Genomic DNA, 17109 nt, shown 5'->3' with positions numbered 1-17109 from the left:
GCCCCAATGTTGAGGTGAGGCCGCCCCAGGGCAGAGCAGAGCGGGACAATCCCCTCCCTGCTGCCCCCAGGACAGGGATGTCCCTCCTGGCTGCCAGGGCACTGCTGACTCAGGGACAACTGGCACCCACCAGGACTCCCAGGGCCCTTTACTGACACTGCTCTCCAGTCTCTCATTCCCAGTCCATCCCTGACCCCAGTGCAGAACCCGGCGCTTGTCTTTGAGCAGCTTCATAGGCAGCCAAGTGCAATGAAATATTTTTTAAGCAACTCTTACCTACATTCAGGAGTCTGGAAATAATTCCCAAATTAAATGGAAAATTGATTCCTAAGCCACCTAAGCATGAGTGACGTGACCAGTGGTGAGGTGGATACCTGGAACCGTGGCTACCTGTCCCCTTCGCTCAGCAGCTCTTCTTTGTGCAATGCTTGGTGTGTTCCTTGGAGGCCTCTGGCTGGAAACAGCATAGTTATATGAAAAGCAGTCAGGTAGCAGGGCTGTGACCCTGGTCTGCTGTGTTCTGTTGAGGTTTTCTGAGGCTTTTTTTACTGCATTGCTCAGGTTTTCACTTTGCGGCTCCCGAGGCCTCTCCCTCCTGGTTTGGGATCTTCACAGCAGAGAGCAGAGTATCCATGTGAGTGCTCAGCACCATAGTCTAGCACCAAATCAATATGATTATAGTCACATTACTATCAGCCTGGTCTCTGTAAAGGTTGCAGATCTGCTGGCTGAGACATTGTATGTCTCCAGTGTCGGAGAGAGTCACTGCTGAAAAGGTGAAGTCTAAACTATTGTCCCGGTCTAAGGCAAGAGAAGAGAGCCCCAGAGATAGGTGAGGTTTTTGAGAAAGTATGACTCCTACAGTTGGGTCTAGGTCAGATGTTCTCTGGGCACTGAATTAATGTAACCAAGACCTCATATGAGCATCCTCAGCCTCCCGGTTTTGAATAATTCTGGTTCACAGGTCCATCCTTTTCACCAGCATCACTGAGTCCCTATTAGCACCGGCACTGCCTTGCTTCTGTAGACATCTGGATGTCAGGTGGTCTGCTGAACTCCAGAAGGGGACCTGGAGTATATTTTGTGATCTGCAAAGTGTGACCATGAGCCTGGCATATACATTCCCAGGGTAAATAGTCTCCGCATGCAGCACTGAGCAACGCAGTGCACACACCACCAGGCTGGTGCACCTCGGACGTTGAGGACCCAAAGTCTATGTCCTACAGCAGATCTGCAGTTTCTGCTCCTGTTTCCACCCCAGGCATGTGTGGCTAACTCCCAGCTCCCTCTGGGATTCCCTATGAGGCAATACACCCCCTCTGACCTCCCCTGTCACATCTCACGAAGCTGGAAGCCCCCCTGGCTTGGCAGCTACCCATTTGGGTGAGGGTGGTCCTGCCTCTGGCATCACTCCCTCTGGGCAGCAGCACTTTAAGACAGTCAGTGTCCCAGCCAGTATATATCCCTGCAGCCTGTTTTTCACCCCAGCATCCTCTCCAGACACAGGGGACAGCAGTAGTCACTCAGCCAGTGAAACCCTGTCCCTGCAAAACTCCAAGCAGATGCCAGGAGCCACTTCTCAAGCAGTAAGTCCATCCCCTGTGATGGAGCTCCTTTGCTCTCTGAGGGTTTTGTCAACACCTCAGTCCTATTAAAATGTTGCTTTAAAAGTCCATTTCCTTTTCTTTTCTTTGTAGTTTATAGAGTGTTGCTGAAGACCTTCTCCCAGGCTAAAATGAGGATCAGTTCCAGGTTTGCAGTCATATCAAAAGTGGGTTTGTGATTTATTTCAGGGGTGCTTGTGTAATTACCCATACCTCACACACATCTCCTGTTCCCTCTGAGTTTCCCTGTAGCTAATGAGTCTTCCCAGAGAGGAGAAGGAGGATGGCTGGTTGATTCACTAAACCCCATGCAAATGAATGACCTTCTAAAATGAATCCAGTCTCGGTAAAGACAATGGGTCCTGAAAGCTGTCAGGTCTCATTGTAAATGGAAGTGGCTCAGCTTCCTTAAACTGAAAATTTCAGACACATTTAGCCAACAATGTCATGTTGATGTCCTCTTTTTTTTCCACTATTTCTATCTGGGTCAAAGTGTTGATGGATTTGTCTTGCCATTACAGCTTCTGTCATCTATAGCAGCATGTTGCCTACACAAGGCTGGGTTTGGCCAATGGTGCCCCCAAAAATACTCTTAAATATTTGGATGTCTGAATCCAACATATGCTGATCCTGGGAAATGTTTGGAGCAGTGAATATGTTTCAGAATTATGAAATGCTGCCTTTGGTACCAAGTTTAAGTGTCTTTGGCACCAATTTTTTAGTGTCTTTGCACACAGTGATGGGATGAGCTTTGCCAACCTAACCCCATGTTGGGATACCTCTGCAGGACTGCATCTTTGCACCCAGAGATCTGGGCATATCTGTACATGGCAGAGAGGGGATGCAAAGCAGAACTTGTCAGGGTGCCTGCAGGAGGTGTGATGGACCAGTAAAGCAGCCAGGTAGGTGCTCCCCAGCCCTGTTTGTGTGAGAGAGCCCTGGGGGTGGAAGGAGAATGTGGTGAGTGGACAGTGCCAGCTACTGCCCTGGGTGCCAGCCCAAGTGCAGAGCAGCTCAGGGCAGCCTTTGTGTGCAGGGAGCTGTGCACTGGCCCCCAGTGTAAATGAGAGCAGCCTGGAGACTGTTCTAAATTACAGGACTGCTGCAGTCCCAGAGGCAGGAACACATCTGGCCAGGCTCCCATCTGGGGAGCAGGCCTGGAGGTGCTACTTTGCCTCTGTCTCACAGTCAGACTGCCCTGTACTGGGTCGATCTGCTCATGGATGCTTGTACTTGGCTTGGGCTATCAGAGCTGGGAAACCATTTCCATCTTTCCTTTGCTGGAAATACCATCCTGATGTAAAGTGCTGTCAACCACTGTGCCTGAATTCACTGACCAACCTGCCCCAGGTAGTGTCACCCTTCTCTTCCCGTCATCAGCAGCTCTCTTTAGGATTCCTTGACAAGGACCTGCCCCAGTGCTACCTCCTTTTCTGCCCAGGGTGTGGATGAAAACCAGCAAATACACATTCAGCTGAGCTCCAGGTGCCACCTGAGGCCAGACAACTTCTCCTGACCTTGTCCAACCCTTGTTCTGGATACTGGGCTGATCTTAGCAAAGAGGCTCAAAGCGAGTGAAGATCACCCAGACTGACATCTCCTCCCAGCCTGCCACCCTCCCTGCATGGTCAGAAAGACAAACCCAAGCCCTTCATGTTTAGACCTGAGATACCGTTCCACTGCTGCTACCTTCTTTTAAAAGCTTTTAAGCTTTTATGTTTTTCTCTAATGATTCAAAAACGAATTTTTGAAAAGGCAAGGGGGAATGAAAACAGCAAACCACCAGCACAAACTAGTCACAATAATGTCACTTTTTCCTGGAATAGGGCATTATCAAAGCGGACCAACAAATTCTCATGTTAATACAAAACCGTTAATTCACTTATTTCCAGGTGATTTAGCTAGTCCTGAGGATGAAAACCCTTTTAAGTATGCTCCCCCTGCACAAGTCAGCTGGAGAAGCTGGAGCAGAGGCCCCTCTGAGCAGCAAAGGGCAGTGCTTGTGCTCCCCATCCCAAGTGAGCCATGGAGCCCTTGGCCACAGCACTGGCTGTGTGTGCACAGCTCTATTCTCCCCTTGGAAGTGAGCAATAATCAATCTTCATATTGGCTTTCTTCTCAGGAGCAAAATTTGTTTCAGTGCCTGTGAGTATTCTGAATCCCTTCAACTGGCAGAAAAAAAGACATGGGAAAAAATAGATTTTTTTTTTTTGTGCATATCCAAATAAATTAATGTGATTTCAGGTGTATAACTTGAAGTATCTCCTTTCACAAGCATAATTCTTAACTTCAGGTAAGAGTTTTGAAGGTTGAAATGTTTGGGATCTGGAAAAAAAAAAGTGCCTGCTGGTGGAATCCTGCCAATCTGATGGCCAAGCTCACCTCCCACATCAGCCCCTTGTCCCAGACCCTCTGGTCTAAAAGCCTCCTGTCCCAAAAACCAGGGCATTCCCAAGAGAAGGAAGAGTGTTCAGCTTTTGCCTCCTCAGCCTCGTCAAGTGGGAAATACAATTGTTCACACAAAGGCTGAGGAGCCACTGCCCACTGAGCTCCAGTCTCTGTGGGGGATTTTGTAAGACAGAAGATATTAGTTATAACAAAAAACCTTTTATGGACAAGCTGAATTATCTGCAAGATATGTATCTTTAAAGATATTAGACAAAGCACACATTTTCAGAGACAACACGTGCTAAATGGACAATAAGAATGGCAAAGTATTAACACTGACAGAAGATGCTGAAAATTTTGGAGTTTTGGGGAGAATTTCTAAAAAATCAGATTTTCCAGATGAAAGTCTCCTGTTATTCTGTCACTCTACTGAGTGTCTGGAAGGAGGTGGAAGTTGGGAACTAGACCTTCTCACTCCTCTCCCAAACATCATTTATTTCAGTTGCAAAACACCCTCTCACAGTTCTCCTCAGCATCTCCCAGTTTGCTTTTTTCATAGAATCGTCACAGATTTGGTTTGGATTCGAAGGGACATGAAAGACTATCTAATTCCAAACCCGCTCGTGGGCAGGGCTCCTTCCACTGACCAGGCCTTGAACTCTTCCAGGGCTGGGGCACCCATGGCTTCTCTGGGCAACCTGATTTGTATTTCTTTTTTTTTTTTTCCCAGAATTGAAGCTTTCAGACAAAAAGGAAGATGGGACCAGGGAGCTGTGTTAATGGGTATCTGGCCAAGCTTGTGTTGTTCTGGGCCCCTTTCTTTGTGAACTTAAGGATCTCTTCCATTGATTTGACTGAATGTTTAGGGCTGAATGCAGCAAAATTTGGCTGTTTGTAACTGTGATGGGATGAACTGGAGTCACCCAGATGGAAGGTGCTATGGAGGTATCGAAAAATTGGATTTTTGAAGTGCTGGGGGGGGATGAGGTCTATGCATGGCTATGTCAGCCTGGGGAGTACAAAGTGGGTTCCCATATGGTCAGTTTTTAGGATTTCTCCTGTTTCAAATCTGCATAAATGGCCCACTCAAGGAGGCCAAACTATTAGAAACAGCTGACAATGAAAAAGGGGGACGTGAACGCCAAACAAGCAGCAAGTAAACTATGTAACTGAGCTGACAGATGGCAAATTAATGTTGTCAAATAGAAAGAAGTACATAAAGCTAAGGAGCACTATGACCAGATTGCTTTCTTGAACATGAAGTCTTTAATCATATGGATATCCTTGCTATTTTTACTCTAATGAGATTGGGAAAGAAAAATAAGACTGAGGCATCAAATTTAAGCTGAATTTGCTTTGAATCCACAAGAAATTGAAGCCCTTACAGAAACAAGGAGAATTATTTGCCAGGCAAAATTAGTGTCACAGATGAACTTGTTTTTGCTTCTGAATTTTGACATGTTTATTTTATTGGTAATATTGCTGTAGTGAAGGAGCATAATAACCAGTGTAGATAAGCAGCCAAAGGAAGTCAAGTGAAAACTGATGTTCATGGAGCTTTTTGCCCTTAGGCAAAGGCAAAATAAGAACCCAGCCCCACCAAAACCCTTCAGTCTACTCACTGGTGAAAGGGGAGGAGGAAATAAAAAAAGAAAAAAAGCATTTCAGTTGTTAGACACAACCTGATAAAATAGCAGTGGGGCAAGTAAATGAACATCAAGTGATTGAACAGCAAATAATTCTGTTTTATACTGAGAATACAAATTTGATGTGTTTTATGTATTTCTTTATTGGTAACTGTGAGCATGTCTTTTAATCAAGAGGTTAATGTGGGTTCTGACGACTATTAAGGTATTCACACCTCTGATTAAAGGGAGAATAGGTCTGTATTTGAGCAAGGAGCTTGGTAAACAAATACATCAATCACGGGAAAATATCCCCCATGTTCGTGGTCAGAGAAAGCCGCCAAGGCAGTTAAAAGGAAGCAATTTTCCACAGTGCTTGGAGGTAGGTAATATAAAATAATCCATAATTGAGTTTAATCATGGCTTATCAGACCTTCCTAGGACTGTGAGCATTGTGGTTAATGTTTAACATATTGCCTTTTGCTACGAGTTTCCTCTGATGCCCTTTCAGGGATACAACGAGCCCGTTTGATTCGGAAGTGGCAGATGTGACAGCTGTGTCTGGAGGCCAGACTGGTCGCTGATACGACTGGGGACAGTGCAGCAAGCACTGAGATCACGGTCCTCTGCTAATAAAAGATGGGTTTGCTCAGCGGAGCCGATGGAACAACCCAATTTACACACATGAGCCTGGCCCAGCTGTTGTAATGGCCAGATCCAAATCCTTCAGTATTGCTTAAAAGAGGCTCAGGGGAGACCACATCGCTCTCTACAACTCCCTGACTGGAGGTTGTAGCAAGGTGGGGTTCGGCCTCTGCTCCCGGGGAACCAGTGGCAGGACAAGAGGAAATGGCCCCAAGCTGTGCCAGGGGAGGGGCAGGTGGGACATCAGGAGGAATTTCTGCCTGGAAAGGGTGGTCAGGCAGTGGCAGGGGCTGCCCAGGGAGGTTTGGAGTGCCCAGCCCTGGAGGTGTCCAAGGCAGGCCTGGCCGTGGCACTCAGTGCTCTGGGCTGGGCACAGGGTGGGGATCAGGTGCAGGTTGGACTCGATGAACTTGGAGGTCTTTTCCAACCTTAATGATTCTGTGATTCTTCGATTTTATTGACTTAAGCAAGAAGCTGCTTATAAGAAGCCCCTTATAAGGACAGTAGTTCTTTTACTAGTGGGGGAAAGAAAGGCCTCCTACTTGAAAAGCAGTCTGTGCCCTTCTCTTCTTGCCTGTGTCAAGTAAAGAACAGCCCTTGAGGTCAGAGCTGGTTGAGAGATGGGCCTTCCAGCTCCAGAGTACAGAAGATGATGCAGTAAGTGGTGGCCAAGGCTGTTTGCTAAAGAACTTCTGTCCCCATCCTATGCTTTTATAAAATGGATTTACAATAGCAGAGAGTAAGGACATCTTGTTGCTTGATCCCATTGCTCTGTTTTTCCTGATGGAAAGTGGACAGTCTGTTATGTCAGACTGTCTAGCATAGGCAAGTTGTCCTTGCCTTGCCCCACAGGACAGTGTCTGCTGGCACCGAAACCAACACCGGGCAAACACAGAGGAAATGAGAGGAAAATGGTGCTCGGTGGTTTCAAACAGACCTGGCTGCAAGTGGTCACCCCCTAAACCAAGTGAGGGCACCAGCTGTACCAGAGGGTGGCATTGAAGGCCAGTGGGTGACACCAGAGGTGAAACCAGGGGTTCAGCTCTAGACACGAGGTGCCATCAATGAGAGGAGGTGACAGCAGTGATGGTGAGAGGAGAAGCTTCCTCCTGAGCACCAGCACCAGCAGTAGCAGCTCTGCACCTGCATTAAGTACAGCATCAAAGATTTTTTTTTCCTCTCTAAAGGGTGCAATTTACTGAACTTTCAAATCCTAACATGTTTTTAGCTACACATAGCCAAAGACAGCACCAAAGTCACAAAGGAAACCTTAACCTATTCATCCCACTGGGCAGTACATTTTAACAGAAATATAATAAATTGGATGCTGATGTGGGATGATCTGGTGAAACCACCCTGACCAGCTCACTACGACCAGTGCTAAGGCTGGGAGAAAGCTGGTTATCTTCACTTCTGCACCACTAGTGTGTAACATTGCAACCAGTAACACAGGGATCTCAGAGGCTTTTACTGAATCAGGTCCTTCAAGAGTGATGCATTAAGATGACACCATTCTATCAAGGCTCATCTTTGTGGCCTCAGGCCATTGGGGCTTCTTAGGAACGTGGCTTCATTTTTTCAAAATGTCCCATTTCTTGTGTATCTCTGAAAGAGACCATTTGCATGTGACTAATCCCAGGGCTGAGCACAATTTTCAGATCTGCTGCTCCACAATAGAAGTATATAACCCTTATTTCAGTGTAAAGTTACAGATCTTTTCTTCTCAGTGTCTCAGTGTTTAGGTAAAGCTGAGCAAAGCTTTGCAGGCAGAGAATTTTTCTTCCCATTTCAGAAAGAAATCCAGTTTGCAACAAAGTGGGAACTCTTCATTAATCAAAATATGCCATTTAATACTGTCAAAATAAATGTTCATATGTACTGAGATGACATTTACAGATTTTAATTTATAATCTTTAAAATCAAAAAACCCAATCCTGAAAAAAAGGAAAAGTTCACTGAAATGCCAAGTATCTTAATTTTGATAAAAAATTTGGAGGAAATATTCTGGAAAGGGGACACGGTTTGAAACATCCCTGTTCCCTTTGGCAGTTCTTAGGTGGACTGGAGAATGGGTTATTCACAGAGTTGCCCTTTTAACTGGCTGAGACAATATCTGCTCAAACCTACCCTCACAGCTTTATGTTTAAATGTTGATTCTCAGTTTTTCATCCAGGCCATCGTATTTCCCAGGTCCCTTTGAATCCAGAAACACCTGGACTTAGGCAAGCCCTCATTTGTTTTCCCTCTGACCTTACTAAGCCACACCAAGGGTCTCATGAGCATGTGTGTGACCTGCAGGCTCCAAGGCTGTGAGTGCCAAGAGTCCTTGGCATGCCCCAAGGGCTTGGGACTCCCCACAGCACGTGGGGATGGACTCCTGATTCTTTATCACCGAGTTGCCACGGAAAAATCCCACCCTCAGCCTGTGAGGGGAGAGGAGGACAGGAGGGAGAGGCAGAGTTGAGGTCAGGCTCCCTTGGTAAGTGCAGAGCTAATGCAGGTGCCTCATTTTAAGTGCTGAGGCCCTGGCACAGGTTGCCCAGAGAAGCTGTGGCTGCCCCTGGATCCCTGGAAGTGTCCAAGGCCAGGTTGGATGGGGCTTGGAGCAACCTGGGCTGGTGGAAGGTGTCCCTGCCCATGGCAGGGGGTGGAACGAGATGAGCCTTAAGGTGCCTTCCAACCCAAACCATTCTGTGATTTCACGATTCTGTGTTCCAAACAACAATTAGCCATTTGCAAGCAGTAGGAAAATTGGTGCAGTCCTCCAACTGTCCCCGAGGTGAACCAGTTTTTAAGTATGAAGGGCTGTAGGTAGTGCTGTTATCCCAAATGATGAGGCCTGGAGAAGGCTCGAAGGAGGTGACAGACATCTCCCCTCTCATGGCATGGGATGGAGCTGTGCCCTCCTGGCACAGCAGCTCGTGCTTCCCTGCCAGTCCACGGCACTGGGCTCAGCTCTTCCAGAGCTGTGCAAATAAAAGCCAGCTAATAAATAAAGTGTTTGCTGTTTCTCTGGCAAAAGGAAGAAAAGCTACAAAAAGCCCAACCTACAATTGATTTTTTTTTTTTTTTTTTTAATGTGGTTGGATGGGAGCTGAAAGTCTATCACAAAGATGCTTCTTTGGCTTTGATTTGACACTAGATTTTAGTCGGTCCAATGGAATTTTAATGCTATGGCCAAATATAACATCAAATAATGAAAAACTTCAATGGTAAACATTAACACAAACAGGCATCGAGTATATTAAACATCTTTTAGAATGCAACAGGCCAAATCTGCAAATTGGGAACAGGTCCCTGAGCTGGCACACTATAAAAGCAGGCTTCAGTTTGCCATCTCCAGGACCTGCCGATGGAATACAGTGGATATCTGAGTTTGACTCCATTACGTGTTTAGATCGAACTCTATGTAGCATTGATTCAATTATTTATTTTGGCTACAAGGAACCAGTGTTCAAACATGGGTGCCTAAATGGGATGTCCATAGCCCAAATCTGCACTGAGGGCACTAAGTACTTATTTTGTAAGTCTGGCTACCGAGGCCAGCGGCGGAGCCCAAGCCTCGTGAAGCCAAAGTTGAAAATGGGGCCAAATTTTACAAAATTCAGGGCCTGCAGTGTGTGCTTGGGGTTTTTCAAAAATGCAAAATCCCTGGTAGCTCCCTGGGGGTGCAGGTGGGAGGGCTGAGGCTGGTGAGTGCCCCCTGGGCTCAGGGCACGTCTCCTGCCCTAGGCTGGGCTCAGCTCTGGGTGCTGTCCCTGCTGTCCCAGCCCCAGCTGAGCTTATCCGAGTCAGGCACCCTCGATGGATGGAGCTTGGCCAGATCAGCAACTCCTTCGAAACTGCCACATCAAAATAAACTCTCAAACCGCTACATCTCAAGTTCTGTCCAGCTGAAATGGATTCATTTGTTCCTCTTTGACTGCCCAGGTTTTAAGGGGTTGCTGCCACACATTAAGGTTGTAGGGATTAATGGATTAAAAGCATCTGATGGGGGTTCAGCTGTCCTGGTTTAGGGTCATTGTGTGGTGTTTGGTGGCTAGGAGTCCAGTGCTGGAGACACACACACACTGGATCGAGGAGTGGTGCTCCTGCTTTTCCCAGTAAGTAAAGAATAAATAAAGAATAAATATGCCCCATGAATAAGTCTGCCATTAAAATAATTTCTTAGCTATAGAACCAGTTCATGCTTGAACCCCCATAGCATGCAAAGGCACAAACACGTCGCCTGAGCATTATATCCTTCTGTAGGCAACTGGGCTATATCCCAAATGCCAGCTTCCAGCAGGGTTGTTTTCCCCACTTTGATTTTTAATTACTGGTCACATGGAAGGATGGAGAGGAAAGGCCCAAGTTTTTTTTATTTTATTTTTTTTTTTTTGTTCCACATTTAATAATTTAATTTGTATTCTGATCTTCAAATCCCAATAGCATCATGTGAAGTACAGAAACTCGGCAGGGGAGGGGGGAGGAGGGATGGAGGAGGGAGCCAGGGCTTTCTATTTCCATATGGTGAGCCTCTCTTGCTCGCGATCACAGCTTGTCATCTGTCTTCTTTTAAACTTCAGATCCCCTTTAAAAAATCTTCCCAGCAAAGAACGGGCTATAAATGTGACATAAAGACAGTTCAAGTGAAGAGATTACCATGGGGTAGTCGGGAAGCATGATTTCATTACAGGGTTTCTTTACATGAGGGCAGGGATGCAAGAATAACCCAAGGCACGGGAACTGCACGTTTCTGAAGTGGTGTGCAGTGGCAGGAGTGTTCTTAATATTCTGGGGAGATTAGCCTGTGTATTCCCCTTTCATTTACATGGCAGACAAAATGACTCGTGTTTTTCTCATAGTCTGAAGTGGGGTCAGATTATTGACCACCTTGATTTACCTGGTTTGAAAAGGGATAACCCTCGTGGCACAGCCGAGCCTCCCAACCTGCTGCGTCGCCCTGCCAGGCACTACTCAGTATTAACATCCCACCAGCAGAAGGAAGGAAATCTTTTCAGTTTGGAGACTTTTTGTAAAGCAACAGTAATGTCATCTCCTGATGCACAACCACAGGAGAACAGCACATGTTCACATGTTTCACCTGAGATTTTTGTGTCCCAAATGCTGCTCACGTGCAACGCGTCGGAGCATCTTTCTTAATTGAGTTAATTCATGCAAACTGTGCTTCAAAAATAAAGCTAATAGTTTATAATCTAATTCAGTGTAATGAAAGCGTCCCTGCAGCTGATTTCCACGTATGCCCCACACAGTGGGTTGTTGCTGTGGGTGCGTGGAGGCATACAGCATTCCCAACAGCTCGTTCCTCGTGAATGCTCTGGATGCTGTTAAAACATAACAATTCCTGCAGAGAGGCCTTGTTTTCCTCCTGTGGTCTGCTCCTGCAGGAATGGTTTGCACTGCTGGTGGGGCAGTAGTGCCATGGACCAGGTCTGGTAGCGGGAGGGGATTTTTGGGGAGCAGTGAGGGTGTGCACAGCCAAAGACCATCCCCAGAGGCCTTCACAGCCATGCCACAAACACTGCCTGGGCATGGGGTGTGTGGCAATAGCCAGCACAGTTCCACTGCAAGAAGGGAGATAAGTTCATTGAAATGTGGGAGTTCCTGCCCTGGGTCAAGGTGTGTTTCTGATTTTAACTTTGCAATCAGCTGCTGGAGGTCCCTGCACACTGACATAGCCAAAGGATGCTCTGTACTGGAGCTATCACTCCTTTCTCTCCTTGTCCCAGAGAGGTGTTGCCAAGAAGATCCAGAAGACAGAAGCACAGGCTGCACCCAGGGCACTGCTGTGGTGCCATGGACCCAGCTCACAGCTCGGAGAGGGTTTGGCTGAGGGCAGCTCCATCCATCCAGGTAAGGTGGTGCAGGTACAGAAGCTCCTGTGGGGAGATACAGCCATGCAGCCCCTACATCCCACTGCTCCTGCCCACCCAGCCCTCCCCAGGGCTGCTTAGCAAGTGCCTCTTTTTCCTTCCCTCCCCTCCTGCAGGTGGCAGGGAAGACATCAGGTCACCCCTGTGCAGTACCTGCTTCAGACAAATCCAGACCAGGGCCCTCCTGGAAACCCCACTGGACCTCCAGAAACTGTTGCAGGCCCCAAAGTGCCCAGGTGGCCCAGCCCCGATGGGCTGTGCCAGGGTTTCCTGATGTTCCTGCTCCATTCTGATGAAACATTATACAGAAAGATATAGGCAAGGCATTATGCTCACAGCCTTTGCCAACAAGTTATGTTTTAATGTAATTTAACTGTAATCTCAGAGTGTTTTTGTTAGCTATAATTAGTAAAATATGTCTGTTTTCTGTGTTCCTTGAAGATGTCTGAACTCCTGCCAGTTCCCTATAGTTTTCCTGACATGCAGTGTAACAAGCAGACCACCAAAATGTATTTACCAATAACTGTTTATTTACATTCCATGAAATCTAATAACATTTGCTGCCTTCATTTGGGATAAATGCTGGCCAAAGTGTAAAGCATAAAAAAATAAACACTGCCTTACTTTCTAACCTAGTCCACAGAATATTTTATTTTTGCTCAATTTGCCCTGCCTGTTAGCATTTTGGCATTCTGCTGCTTGGAAGTTGAAAAAAAAACAAAGAAACCAAAAAAGGTTGAAAAAGTTCTGTAATGTATCTTCCTGTCCAGTCCAAAACCTTGCAGGGATTTCCTGGACATTTTATTTTTTTGTTTTAAAGTCTGCACAAGGCTGGTATTTCGTTTCTTTGTTTTCAGATCTCACAAGTGTTTGAAACCATATTGCAGAGAAAATATCCAGGGCACCAAACAGCAGCGGTAGTTGGTGTTGCACCAGTGCCAGTGTAAAGCACTTCTCCTTCTCCCAGAGTCAGGGGCTTTGCTGGTGTAAAAATACTCAGAATTAGGTCTGTATCTTGTTACTAACCAAATCTGCTCTTGTTCAAGAAAGTGTAACTGAGGGCAGAGTTGTCATCTCAAATCTCAAACAGGTTCCTCTCCCCCTGTGTCTGGTTTTGTTTATATGAGCACATGCTTGCTCAAAGCCCACAAATTCAGATGGTGTGGGGAGGAGAGGTCACATACAACAGCTGTGGGCGGCATCCACAGCTGGCAAAACCTGATGCAACCCCATTATCCGGGTCCCAGCCCAGCTGGGGGGTGTGCTGGTGTTTGTGCCCGGCTCTGTCACGCCCAGGATGGCATCAGTCCTCGAGAGCATGGCAGGAGTCGGGCACATGCAGAGCAGCTGGGTGGGCGGTGCGTGCACAGCGGGTGCCAGACTTTGCTGGTGTCACCGGCACGTTGTGCCATGAGCCAGGCAGAGCTGGGCAGAGCAATGACCTTTTCTGAACTGAGCAGCCAGATGGGTCTGAGGAGGAACCAAAATCCTCAAGTGTCCCGCGCTGATCTCACAACGCGCAGCCGAACGTCACAGCGTCCCCTCCCAGGGCAAGGGCAGCCAGCAGAGCCTGGGTGGCTGCAGCTGCAGGGAGCCTAAGACCTCATACATTTGGCTGTTACTGCTCCTCAGCTGCTGTGCCAGGGCCCTGTGTCTGCCCTTGCTGGGCTTCAAGCTGTGCCTGGAGCGTGGAGCTGGCACAGGGCTGCCCCAGCACTCTGCAGCCAGCCCTGGGCTTTCATCCTGCCTGGAGGACTGTCCTTGCAAACTCACCCAGCCCAGCCACATCTCTCTGGCATGGGATTTGGGGGGGCCTTTCACACCATCTAGAGAACATCTGTTCAATTAGGTCTGAGGTCTGAGAAACCTTGGTTGTGCTTTGGAGGGGCAGCTCTGGGCCACGGGTCTCTATGGGGCAGCAGTCCCTTTTTTCTGGGGTACAGAGTCACTGTGGTGTCTTTGTGGGAACCAGCTCCTAGAGCAGCCCCAGACCACAAGTGAGACCATGCTGCAGCTTTGGAGAGCTCACTTTCAGAGATGCTCCCTGGAAAGCCACCTCCAGTTTTACTTCTGGCACAACTGGTACCTTGATACGGCAGAGCCTTCTGCCCTGTTCTGGATGCTTTCAGTAAAGGAGCTCCATAGACTGAATTTTAGCAAATTAAGTTTCAGATTAACAGAGTTCTCCAGGAAATTCTGAGTAGCCCCATTCTGTGGCAGAGATCATAGGAGACATCCTCAACTCCGTGTTTCCAAACTGCCTTGGGCTCTCGTCTCTCCACTAGTGAATTGAGGGCAAAACTTTCCCTGCCTTCAAATGAGAGCCAAATTTCAAAGATTTTGGGGGGGTTCCTTGAAAAATATCCGAATCAAGGGTAATAAAAGTGAAACTCAAAATCCAACCCAAGCAAATACAGCTGCTGGTATGGGATGAGGAACCTGCACTGTCATCATCTCCCTCTGAACTCAGCAGTGATGGCATGGAGTAACAAATTGCCAATCTACCCAGGCTTCTGGTAGAGCTCAAGTATAGATCCTTTGGAAGAAATAATTAAAAAAAAAGTATACATAAATAAAAGAATCCTGAAAATGAACACTTCCTCCATAGAAATCTGTGATTTCTTTTGTTGCATTTCTGCAATTCCTGTCATTTTCTAGCTTCAGTTTTCTCACGTGTAAGGCTTGCATTGGTACTGGTTAGACGCCTGGGGAGTGGAGGAAGGAGAGGGGTTCAGAATGCAATTAGAAAACTCCAAGGAAACTCCTCTCCTGCTGCCCACACTCAACAGACAACACACGCCTCAGCATTCCACCAGTGTTCCGGTGGGATGCTCAGTAAATTGAGCTGTAAATAACTCCATAAACTGTTTACTGCTGAAATCATGTGCCCTGAAGTAAAGAGCTTTCAAAAGCGAGCGTGCAAAGATGCAACACGACGCGATGGGCACCGGGATGAAATCAGCCAAGAGGTGGTTGTGCTTGCACGGCTGCTCCTGCCCCTCCAGTGCCAGTCCTGTCCCTTCAGGATCAGTCCTGCCCCTCCAGCACCTCACACTGAGCTAGCCCAGGGCTACCTCAGCAGCTGCTTTGGTGGGTGGTTTTGCGCTCTGTTAAACCACATCGTGTTGGGCTCAGCCATCGGGGTGCTGCCGTGTGACCCAGCCACTGGCCACTCAAGAGGCTTGGTTTTGAGCATTAAGCACTGCTGTAAACCAGCCCTGGCATGTTAGAGGCCAAGAATATTTCCTGGAGAAGATAAATGCTGTGAAGTGAGAAACAAAACAGAAGAAGAGAATTGGCATGTGCTGACAGAAGGAAAAACCAGAAGGAAACGCTTCCACCCCGTGTTTGCAACCAAACTGTCCTGAGGTGCTTGCTGCTCTCAGGGAAGATGAGGCTTTGGAGTGGAAGAGGAAATCACCTTAAGACTTCTAAACCACAGGAAAAAATTGGGAGACAAAGGCTAAAAATAACAAAGAGACCCAGCAATAACAAAATCTCTTGGTAGAAGGGAGATTTCCTTCATCACATGAACGTGACTGAGCACAATCCCCAAATCCCTATTAATCTACCTGCTTTACTGCTCATTCTGGTTCTTTCTCATTTAGGTTGGAAATTTCTCTATTTTCTATCTGTAAAAGCAACAACAGATACCTACTTTGACAGCGGCAGGAGAAAAGACCCAAGCCAGGCTGAGAGAATTTGAATTGGTCAGCCTGGAGAGGAGAAGGTCCCAGGGAGACCTTAGAGCCTCTTCTAATGCCTAAAGGGGCTCCAAGAGAGCTGAAGAGGGACTTGGGACATGGACATGGAGTGACAGGGCAAGGGAGAATGGCTTTAAGCTGGAAGAGGGTAGGTTTAGAGTAAATATTAGGAAGAAACCCTTCCCTGTGAGGGTGGGTAGGCCCTGGCACAGGTTGCCCAGAGAAGCTGTGGCTGCCCCTGGATCCCTGGAAGTGTCCAAGCCCAGGTTGGATGGGGCTTGGAGCAACCTGGGCTGGTGGAAGGTGTCCCTGCCCATGGCAAGGGGTGATCCTTAAGGTTCCTTCAACCCTTATAATTTTATAAAACTGCAACACAGCAAAAATTGTAAACAAAGCAGTCCAAGAACATTAAGTGGTTGTAATTTATTGGAACTTGTTGAAGTAGACTGGTCTGCTTTTTTCCCTTGCAGTTGGGGTTCTCTGTGAAGGTGTATGGAGAGAGCAGAACTGGATGGCTTGAAAGGTCACCTGGCTGAGTCCCTCTGCCCCCAGCTGAGCGTCGGCTTCACACCTTTGTAAAATGCTCAGCAGAGGAGGCAGAGAAAGTAGGTCAATCTCTGCTCACAAATACACCTCTTACATGTCGCCAGTTCTAATGAAATTAGGGAATGAACCAGCATGAAAAGCTGGGCAAAGGACATCAAAACTTGGTTGAACTCTCACAGGGACAACGAGTCTAGCTGTAGCTACTGACTAGGTCATGTGCAAAAAAACTTTAGAAATAAAATAAAATTAAAAAAAAAATAAAATAGGCCTGTGTGTTCTTAGAGAGAAAAAAAAATAGCAAAAGTAAGGGGGGAAAAAAGAAATTACCTTAACACAGCATTTGGTGCAAACACAGCCCTGGAGCCCTCCTTGTCTGTACCCCCACCCCTGACTCTTTGCTCCCTCTTTCCAACGCTTCAGCCATTTTATTGGTAATTTATTTCACAATCAAAAGCTGCTTTTTAAGAAAAAAAAAAAATAAAACAACAACCCAAAAAGCTGTCTGACTCATCCAAGCAGGACCCAGTCTAGTTTGGATACAAACACTGGGAAAACAGCAGTTGGGTGTGGGAGCAGCTGCTGGGGCAGAGTTTCTGGGGTGTCGATTCAGCCCTCACGGAAGGGGCTTCTTTACGGCTTCTTTTTTTTCTTCTTTCTTTTTTTTTTTTTTTTTTTTCTTTCCGTAAGTACCCCGACAATTAGTGGTGAAAAGGTCACCAGT

The 17109-nt window shown here is 47.0% G+C and overlaps 1 long non-coding RNA gene across 1 annotated transcript; it reads left to right on the top strand.

Moving 5' to 3' along the window:
* The first annotated feature begins 4897 nt into the window (after positions 1–4897).
* Positions 4898–12751, top strand: LOC114068198. Its single transcript, XR_003573528.1, has 3 exons — positions 4898–4937; positions 11995–12118; positions 12255–12751. It is a non-coding gene; the product is annotated as an uncharacterized LOC114068198 (long non-coding RNA).
* Positions 12752–17109: the final 4358 nt, after the last annotated feature.

This window comes from Empidonax traillii, unplaced genomic scaffold (assembly GCF_003031625.1).
Source record: "Empidonax traillii isolate 1590-97213 ecotype Southwest subspecies unplaced genomic scaffold, ASM303162v1 scaffold1014:size492293, whole genome shotgun sequence".
NCBI classification, from domain to species: domain Eukaryota; kingdom Metazoa; phylum Chordata; class Aves; order Passeriformes; family Tyrannidae; genus Empidonax; species Empidonax traillii.
The sequence above is the reverse complement of the archived record's forward strand: the minus strand, read 5'-3'. Positions and strand labels throughout refer to the sequence as shown.